Here is a 9,679-nt window from a genome sequence, read left to right as displayed (position 1 = left end):
AATGATAATGCCTCATTTATCTTTAAATATATGAAATACTTAACATAGGGTCATACACATACACATGTACACACAACATTATTTAATAGAGTTTTTTGTCATAAACCCACTGGTGATAATACATCCAAACACAGAAAAAATTTTTTTTTTAAATACTCACAAAAAATTAACACCCTTGTATTTACTACTTGAAAGCTTAGGATATTTGGAAGGCTCTATTTTTACATGTAGTTAAATCATTATATCATATATGTTTACATTATTACATGACATATATCTCTATAATTATTTATACAGTCACAGATCTAACATACTCTTTCATTTTCTGATTTAAATCTCTACTTTTCCATAAAACTTCCAGTTGGTAGCATCTCACAAATTAAAAAGTAGTAAACTTCCAGTTTACTTATATGTAGAAGGGGTCATAAATATACCTTCAATTATTTAATGTTAAAACCCATAGCAAATACCTTTCAAAAATAGACATTTTTCATATGCTTACATAAACCTTAACACAAAGTGGCACTATTTCCTGACTATATTACTTGCTCTCTGTCTCTGGTACTGGGCAAAAACTTTCTGTTATAAATTATACAAATTGGTCCTTGACAAAAGCTATGCAGAATATGTGAATTATCCTTTTTTTTTTTTCTTCAGGAAAATCCCAAAGGAAGACCCAAAATATCTCTAAATTTAATTTAGGGATGTGTATTTCTTTCCAAATAGGTCATGCAGTTGCATGTACTTTTGTACTCACTGTTTTCAACATACTAAGTAAAGGTGTTAGGTGTTATAATAATTGGTACAAGTTGGACATTTTAAAAAGATGTTGATAAATAAATGGGAAAGAATTCCACATCTCTTAGCATGGTGAAAACAAAACAAAACATACACACATTTATAAACTTGGAATGAAATAATCCAGTAGGGGTGAAAGATCTTTTCACATGATTCTGAATTAGCTTATAAATGTAAGAGAAATAGTTGACTTAGATATCTACTGCAAAAAGGAAAGCAATCATAAAAATCCAGCTTACTGGGCCTCCCCTGGTGGCACAGCGGTTGAGCACTGGGCTGCGAAGCTGCGTGCAGCCTCAGCAGCGCCGGTTCGATCCCCGGCTACGGGGCGAGGGTCCCACATGGCGCGCAGACCTCTCCTGCAGCCCGCTGCTCCCCTTAGCAGTGTATTTCGTCAGTCTGCCTGTTCTGCTCCCCGCTCTGGCTCTGGTGAATTCTCTCACCCTCCTGTGCTTCTGACTGTACCCAGTGCTTGTATGAATCAAATAAATAAATCTTTAAAAAAAAAAATCCAGCTTACTTTCCAAATGTCTGAATCAATACATAAAAAATATAAACCTATTTGGATGGGGGAGGCAAGGTTATTTTAACAACTCTATATAAAGTTTACTTTTAAGGCCCAAGCCAGAATTAATCTCACAATTTCTACAGGAGGAGAATATTAAATGTACCCTTTTTATCATAAAGCTAACATCAATGTCAGCTTATATGTTAGAGTTACAGTGCTATTATAACTAACAATTCTAAGGCACTATAGAATGTATTTTGACTCCAAGTGTCTTACTTGTTCTAATGACTCTATGTTCTCTATGTGGCAGGGACAATGTCATATTCATCTATGTATATCCAAGGCCTAGCTCTGTAGAAAAATACTAAAGGCAAAAATGAAAGTTACAAAGCAGAGACATAAACCTGACCAACGCTTTCAGAAATCACTTTTCTGTCCCCCCAAATCCCAGCAGGAAAGATAAGACACTGTCGCCTTCCTGAGGTTGAGTCAGGTCTGTACCCCAAGACTCCGGGAGCCATGTAAACGAGGGAGTCACTTCTGCAACTTCTTTCTGCTTTCTGAGGATAGAGGCAGCTGAACTAGCTGGTCTTTGATGCCTCTTCAAATTTTAATAGTCTGTGGCTCTAATACATGATTTTCTAAAGTTCATATCCCCCCCCCATTCACAGAATTATATACCTGTATTGCCAACTAATCCACTGTAGTTCAATTTCAAGATTTTAAAAGTTCTTCAAGTGGCACTAAAAGTACTAATTTCTTGTTCAAGAGAAATGACAGCAATCTATGACCTACTGACCCAAGAGTCAGAGAATAGGCATATGCAGTTTTAAAAAGATGGGATCATCTTGCAACATATTTTGATGTACCACTCCCTATTAGAGCTATATATAGTTCATATATTTATTATAGTTATATAACTATGGAATTATATAAGAATGAAATCAGAATTAATATAATTTCTGCAGGAAGGAGAACAATACTAAAATCTATTAGTAATTCATATTATATTTATTACATATAAATAAATATTCCGTTACTTAATGCCGATAGAGATGCCATCTTTCTGGTTTCAGATTCCTTTGCTCACACTGAACTCTCCTTATATAGGAATGAATGGGTATGTAATGAGATGGTTGTTAGACTGGTAAAGTGGCAAACATTCAGATTATTTTCTGACTAAATCAAGAGAAACTATCTTTCTCTTATTAGTTCAGAGTTTATTTCCTCAAATTACCTGCTTTAATTTAATCTGTGTGCTGGTTGTTAGCAAGTGGATGTTTAGCGAGGGCAACAGCTACATGGTGACACTAAACATTAACCTTCCCAAACTGCAAAAACGAAAAAGATAACAGCCTTGAACAAAGGTCGTGCTCTATTCATTCCGTTATTCTCACTGAATTTCTGCACATCTTTGGAAGGGAAAAAACGACAGTAAAGTCTTTTGGCACTTATTCTTGCTCCAAAGGCAGGTAGTTTCTGCGACTCGACCGACCCACAACTCGTTCCCAAATCTTCGGAGACGAGGGCTGTGTAAGTGGAGAGGATTACACCACCAAGTCAACAGCGCTCCCCAGGGGTCCCGCTCACCTGGCTCCTTACAGGAGCGTGTGTGTCACCTGTTCTCGCCCCCGCGCGCTCGGGCGGGAGGGCTGCGCAGGGGGAACGCGGCTCGCCACCTAGCACACCCGGCGTCTGGGGGCGACACCCGGGCTCCGCATTCGCGCGGACCGGCTGGCCCTGCAGGGGGCGAGGAGCAGGCTAAGTAGGTTCGGGGTTCCGGAACCCGGGGCGCCGGGAGAGGAGTGGGGGAGCTCACGAAGGCTGCGCCCTGGCAGAGCGCGGGAACGGCACCCGTTCGGGTACGAGCACCCGCGTGCGCCCGTGCTGCCAGGGCAGAGTTGCAGCAGCGGACCCCCGAGGGTCTCTGACCGGGGGAGACCCCGCTTCCAAGGACAGGGAATCCCGCAAGGGTGCGGCCGGCGCGGAGGGGCAGAAAGCGGGGCTCCGAGCGGCTCCCGCGCCAGGAGAAGGCAGCCGCCTCCGGGGCGAGCAAAGTTGCTTCCTGCGGAGCTGGCATCCAACTTTCACTTCCCGATTTAGCCCCGGGAGCTCGAAGCTGCAAATAACCGGGTGCGCGGGGGGTGAGGCGGGGAGCCCAACGGCAGCGACACCTTCCCGCAGCGCCTTACCTGGCTCCTTCCAGGCACCGAGCCAGGCGGCGATGACCAAAGTTTGGGGCGGCAGCGGCGGGGCGCGCGGCACACGGGCTCGACGGGCGCCCCACTCGAAACCCTCGGCTGGCCGATGTCCAGATGCTCCCAGGCGGGCGCCGTGTCCCGGAGCTTGCCGCGGCTTTGACTAAAATAGGCATCGCGGCGCCGGCGGCCGGGGCTGGGGCCGCATCGCGCACGCGCCCGCCGCCCCGGCGCCCCCCGGCGGGCGGAGCCCGGGCCTCGGCCAGGACCTCCCGGCGCGGCTGCTCGGGTTGGGCCGCCGCGGCCGCAGCGCCGCTAGTTTGCCTCACGGTTTGTTCCCCCTCACCCCCTCTCTGCCTCGAGAGTCTTTCCCTGTGTGGGCAGGAGAGGGGCGCGGGCGGCGTCTTGTACCAAAGACGGCACACGCCAGCTCCTCCTGACGGGGAGGACTCGAGCACTGGGGTCTCAGCAGGGAGAGAAATGAGAACGATCTAGAATCTCCATTTCCCCTCAAAGTCGAACGGCCACTCGTAGAACTTCTCTCTGGGACGCTCCAAGGCCCCGGAGGGCGCGCAGCTCCGCGCCCGAGCGTCGCGCGGGAGGCGGGCGGAGAGGTCCTCAGGGACTCCGGACTCGCCGCCCTCGGGCTCCGGTAGGGGGGCAGGCCCGCCCCTGCTGCTGCCCCGGAGGCCCCGCGGGAAGGGCTTCACACAAGCCACCGTTTGTTTTCAAAGAAGGGTACTTGGCGGGTATTTGCATTCCAAAGGCGGTGTAGGGCCCTCCTCGGAGGCGAAACTCCGCCCGAATTTGCCACGTGAATTTTGTAGATTTGGCCTCCCCAGTGGCACAGCGGTTGAGCACTGGGTTGCAAAGGTGCCCGCAGCCTCTGCAGCGCCGGTTCGATCCCCAGCTGCTCCCCGGCCACCAGAGGAGGGTCCCGCATGGCGCCCGCTGCACCCCTCAGCAGTGTACTTCGTTCCTTCTGCCTGCTCTCCTTCCCGCTCTGGCTTTGGTGAATTCTCTCACCCTCCCGCGCTTCTGACTGTACCCAGTGTTTGCATAAATAAATAAATAAATAAATAAAAATCTTTAAAAAAAAAAAAAGAATTTTGTAGATTTGGGACCATACATTGGAAAACAAGATTCGGAAGTGTGCTCCATTCAGTCTTTACTGCTTAGAGAGGACAACTGTTTTTTGGTAAGAACATCCCCCACACCTCACCCCTCCACACGCCTCCCCTCGCCCGGAAGTGCCTCAAGGTGAGGTAAATTTGTGCCCATTATTAGAATGTGTAAACTGAGGTAACAGAGAGGTCGCGTGGCCTGCTTACAGCTAGTAAGGACCTGAGCCAGGATGTGTGAATCCGGCTGTCTGATTCCGGAGATTGCTCTCCTGTTTACTAGTTAACACACCTTTGGTCACCTTCTACTTCTTGCTACACTGCTGCCTATGGGAAGATGTTAAATAGAAAAAGACAAGTTGCAAGAGGGTGTAGAGTTGGGCCTCCCTGGTGGCGCAAGGGGTTAAGCACCGCACTATGAAGCAATCTGCAGCCTCTGCAAGAGTTGGAGCCCCTGCCCGCCATGGAGAAACCCACATGAAGCAGCAGACCTCTCCTGACTCCCCCCGCTGCTCCCCTCAGCAGAGTATTTCAGTCAGTCTGCCTGTTCTGTTCCCCACTCTGTCTCTGGTGAATCCTCTCACACACAGCTCCCCCCCCCCCATCTCTGGCCTGTACCCCAGCTCTTGTATGCATAAATAAATAAATATTAAAAAAAAAAGAGCGTGTAGAGTGCCTCAATTCATCCATGATAATAAGCTCTAAATGGATACATTGGGTTCCTCAGTATAAGCTTGTAAATGATTTCAATTCCCCACCTCACTCCTTACTTCCCTTCCTGTTTTCCTTTATCTCCCTCTTCTTTTCTTCCAACTTCTCTGGCTCTTCCTCCTGTTTCTTATGCTAAATTTTCTACAATGATTATATGTTACTTTGTAATTATTTAAAAACATTTATTAAAATTAGAGAACCCAGGTTCTGCTTTTGGGAAGCCAGACTCCAGAACTTAGCAGTTATTCTCTTTACCAAACAGATAAGGATGCCATGAGGCATTTAGAGCACAGAGATTGCATAGTCTTAGGAAAAGAGCATGGGACTCGATATCCTAAGATTTGATATGGCTGATAGATTCCATGTTTTCTCTGAGTCTGTGTTCCACAGAGAGAGTAGACTGAACTAAACTTGAATTCCTCACTATAACCCATCTAAGGAGTAAAAGCATAATTTAATGTTTAAATTCCTTACCATGCATGTATGAATACTACAAAATTCAAAATAAGAATCTAGACAAAGAAAATTAGGGTTTGGCCATGTTCTGCTGGTCATGGAATGGTCCTGTTGAACAATTCTGAACACTCTTTGAATTGATGCAAGGAGGTAATTTGCCCAAAAGTGTAGAATGAAAAGGATTTGAAGCATAAATAACAAAATATAGGGCAGCCATTCTCTTCTGCAAAATCTCTGGTTTGCATAGTTTAGATTAATATAAGCAATCATTTCTACCTCTATGGGCACCTTAGTCTGCTTTTTACTGTCTGGACAAAACACAGATGAGATTTCAAATTTAGGTAGGATAAATTTTGTGAAGATAAAACAAGACAAGAGGGAGTCAGTTATTTTAAAAGTATGTCTAGTGCCTCCCTGATGGTGCAGGGGTTAAAGACAGTGCTATGAAGCTATGGCCAGGGAGCAACCCATGTGGTGACAGCAGACCTCTCCTGCCTTGTCCCTGCTCCCCTCAGCAGTGTATTTCAGTAGATCTGCCTTTTCTGCTCCCCACTCTGTCTTTGATGAGTCCTCTCACCACCACCCCTGCCCCGTATCTCTGGCTTACACCCCAGTTCTTGTATGCATAAATAAATAAATATTTAAATAAAAATAAAAGTATATGTATAATGTTAAGTAGCATTATCTTATCTTTATCTGCCCATGGTTTATGTCAGATTTTCAGCTGTTGCTCCTAATTGAATGGAGACCACAACATGATATGTTCTCATAGCAAATAGTTTTGGTCAAACTTGGATTATAAAATGATTTAAGTTCTTCTTTTTAAATGTTATACTAACTTTTTCATTGACCAGCGTGACAACCAGCTTTACTGACTTTTAAAAAGTGACTAAACTGAAACCTTTTTTTTTTTTGAAACCTTTAAAAAAAATTAATAGACATTGTTTTCTTAGAGTAGTTTTAGGTTTTTAGCTGATGGAGCAGATAGTTCTCGTATACCCCTTTTGTCACCTGCTCAATTTCTCCAACTATTAACATCCTGCATTGTTATCATAAGTGAAGAGCAATTGTTAATACATAATTATTAACAAAGTTTGTATGAGGATTTTTCCTCCTGTATCCTATGGGTTTTGTCAAATGTATGATTTGCCACCTGAGGTATAAGAAGTACAAATTTGGTGTCTGTCCCCAGTTCCTGACACAGCTGTCCTAAGACCCTTATAATTTCCTTTCATTCTTTTCATCTTTGACTCTAATCCTTGACATAGTGCTCCTAAAATCATCTTAATTTCCTACTTGATGGGAGGTGATAGGGGTGTCTTAACATGGAGTTCCTAAGTCTCTTAGAATTTCCTGGGTGACAGGAGTTTTTTGTTGTTGTTGTTCTAGTGTGGGATCCTGGGTAGTTTCAGAATGGGGACTAAAAAATCACTAGAAATCACTAGAAAAACCAAACCCTGAATTAAAAGCTTTCAACCCCTCTCTCCATCCTCTGAGAGACAAAGGGGGCTAGAAATTGGAATAGTAATTGATCATGCCTTTGTAATGATACCTTCATAAAAAACCCCTAAACTACAGGTTGGAAGAGCTTTTAGGTTGGTAAGGTCATGGGAATTCCTGATATGTAGCCAGACAGACAGAAGTGTGAATAACCTGGGGGCCCATTACTTGTAATCAGCATCTGATGTGGGGAACAGTCTTATTGAACTGAGTCTTTAACCTGGGGGGTGCATGCTGACTCTGGATAGTTAGTGTGAGAACTGAATTGTCTGGAGCAGTGGAAAATTGGTTGGTGTGAGAAAAAAACCCCACACATATTGTATTAAAGGTGTTGTAAGAGAACAGTGTTCTTTTAGTAGTGATATATACCTACTATTATAAATTGTATCAAGTAGTTGCACTGTCCCTTGCTCCACCTGGTTATCCCTCTCCATGCTCCCCACCCTAACTCCTGCAACCACTAATTTTTTTTTAAAGATTTATTTATTTATTTATTTATACAAGCACAGTCAGAAGCACAGGAGGGTGAGAGAATTCACTAGAGCCAGAGCAGAGAACAGAACAGGCAGACTGGACGAAGAAATATACTGCTGAGGGGAGCAGCAGGCGCTGCAGGAGAGGTCTGTCGCACCATGTGGGACCCTCGCCCGGTGGCAAGGGATCAAACCAGCTCCGCAGAGGCTGTGGGCAGCTTCACAGCCCAGCGCTCAACCGCTGCGCCACCAGGGGAGGCCTGCAACCACTTATTTTTAAAACTGCCTTCATAGTTTTGCCTTTCCCAAAAATGTCATTTAGTTGTCATCATATAGTATATTGAATTTTCAGATTGACTTTATCCACTGAGCAATATACATTTAAGCTTCTTCTATGTCTTTTCGTGTCGCGGTAGCTCATTTAATTTTATCTCTGGGTTTGTTACATTGTGTAGACACACCACAGCTTATTCATCTCTCGTTTAAGGGCATCATGGTTTCTTCTGTTTTTTGGCAATTATGAAAAAAGTTTGTATAAACATTTGTGGGGAAGATTTTGAGCAGACATGCTTTTGACCCATTTGGGTAAATACAAGGAGTATGACTGTTAGATAATATGGTTGGACTATGTTTGTTTTATGAGAAACGACTTAAAAAGATACTGCCAAACTGTCTTCCAAAGTGGCTATATCATTTCCCACTCCCACTAGCAATGAGTAAATGTTTCTTTGGTTCCACATCTTGCTGCCATATTTTATTATAGATTTTTAAATTTTAGTCATTCAAACAGGTATGGTTTCCTTTTAAATTGACCCAGTTGGTTGTGTATTTAAAATAACCAGTTTATGCACTGGAAAAGTGTTCTTAGCTAAATAAAAGACAGGAAGCATCTCCAAGCAAAAGAGGACAAACTTTCATATAGTTGCTGTGTCCCAAGTCCTGTAGTTTAAAAAATGGTTGAAGTAATGTCTAAATATTTCTAGTAAATTCAGGGATAAGCTCCCTTTACAAAAGCTGGATTGCATTCGATTCATTAGACAATAAACTTTTACTAAAAGCTTCATCTCTTGAATGAAATGACACACAACAAAGAGTTCTGGAAGGTGACCCAGAACATGGAGAGGATAGTGAGTTGGGAAGGAAGGTGAAAGGGTAGCATCTTTGGAATTAACAGCTGAATATGAAACATAGTTTTATATTTAATGAGCTGGATGCAGTAAAATCATTATTTAAACTTTTATGATTTAGTTACTTGCTGTAAAACTGGGAAAAGAAAGTTAACAGGATTGCTTTGACCTTTAAAGACTGTTTTTAAAAAATACCTATTATCTTGCTCTTGGTTGCAAAATAGTCTCCTCTCCCCCTTAAAGTTTTCTCCACCTGATACATGATAAATAGAAATTAATTTCAGTAATCAGAATTTCTTAGTCTAATGAAATAGCTGAAATAGCCTCTGGACACATGAAATAACTAATTTGTAGTTTCATTTTTTAATATGTTTTTAAGAGATGGAACATAGCATATGTAAAACTCCGACATTTCAAACAAAACCTGCAAATTTCAAGACTGGTATATGCTAAAATTTCCAGTGGTTTGGGATTTCCCTGGAGTAGCCAGAAATGAGATGTTGGTTTCAAAAGCAAACTCATAAAATATGCAATAATATAGATTCTAGAAAATGGGCAATTGGCAGAGCTAAGTTACAGTAATTCACCATCTTAGGGTTGGCAGAAATGTATGTGCAATGACTGTAATGTTAAAAACCAGGCTTGATAATCCTTGGTTCTTTCTCACATAGCTTTTCTTCTAAAACAGAAGAATTTTATGTGAATTATTTGTTTTAAATATTAGCAATAGCAAATGAGGCCACAGATGAGACATTTAATGGGATTTCCTAATCTTTCAGGAAATTAT

The sequence above is a fragment of the Talpa europaea genome (assembly GCF_964194135.1).
Source record: "Talpa europaea genome assembly, chromosome: 2".
NCBI lineage: Eukaryota > Metazoa > Chordata > Mammalia > Eulipotyphla > Talpidae > Talpa > Talpa europaea.
The sequence above is the reverse complement of the archived record's forward strand: the minus strand, read 5'-3'. Positions refer to the sequence as shown.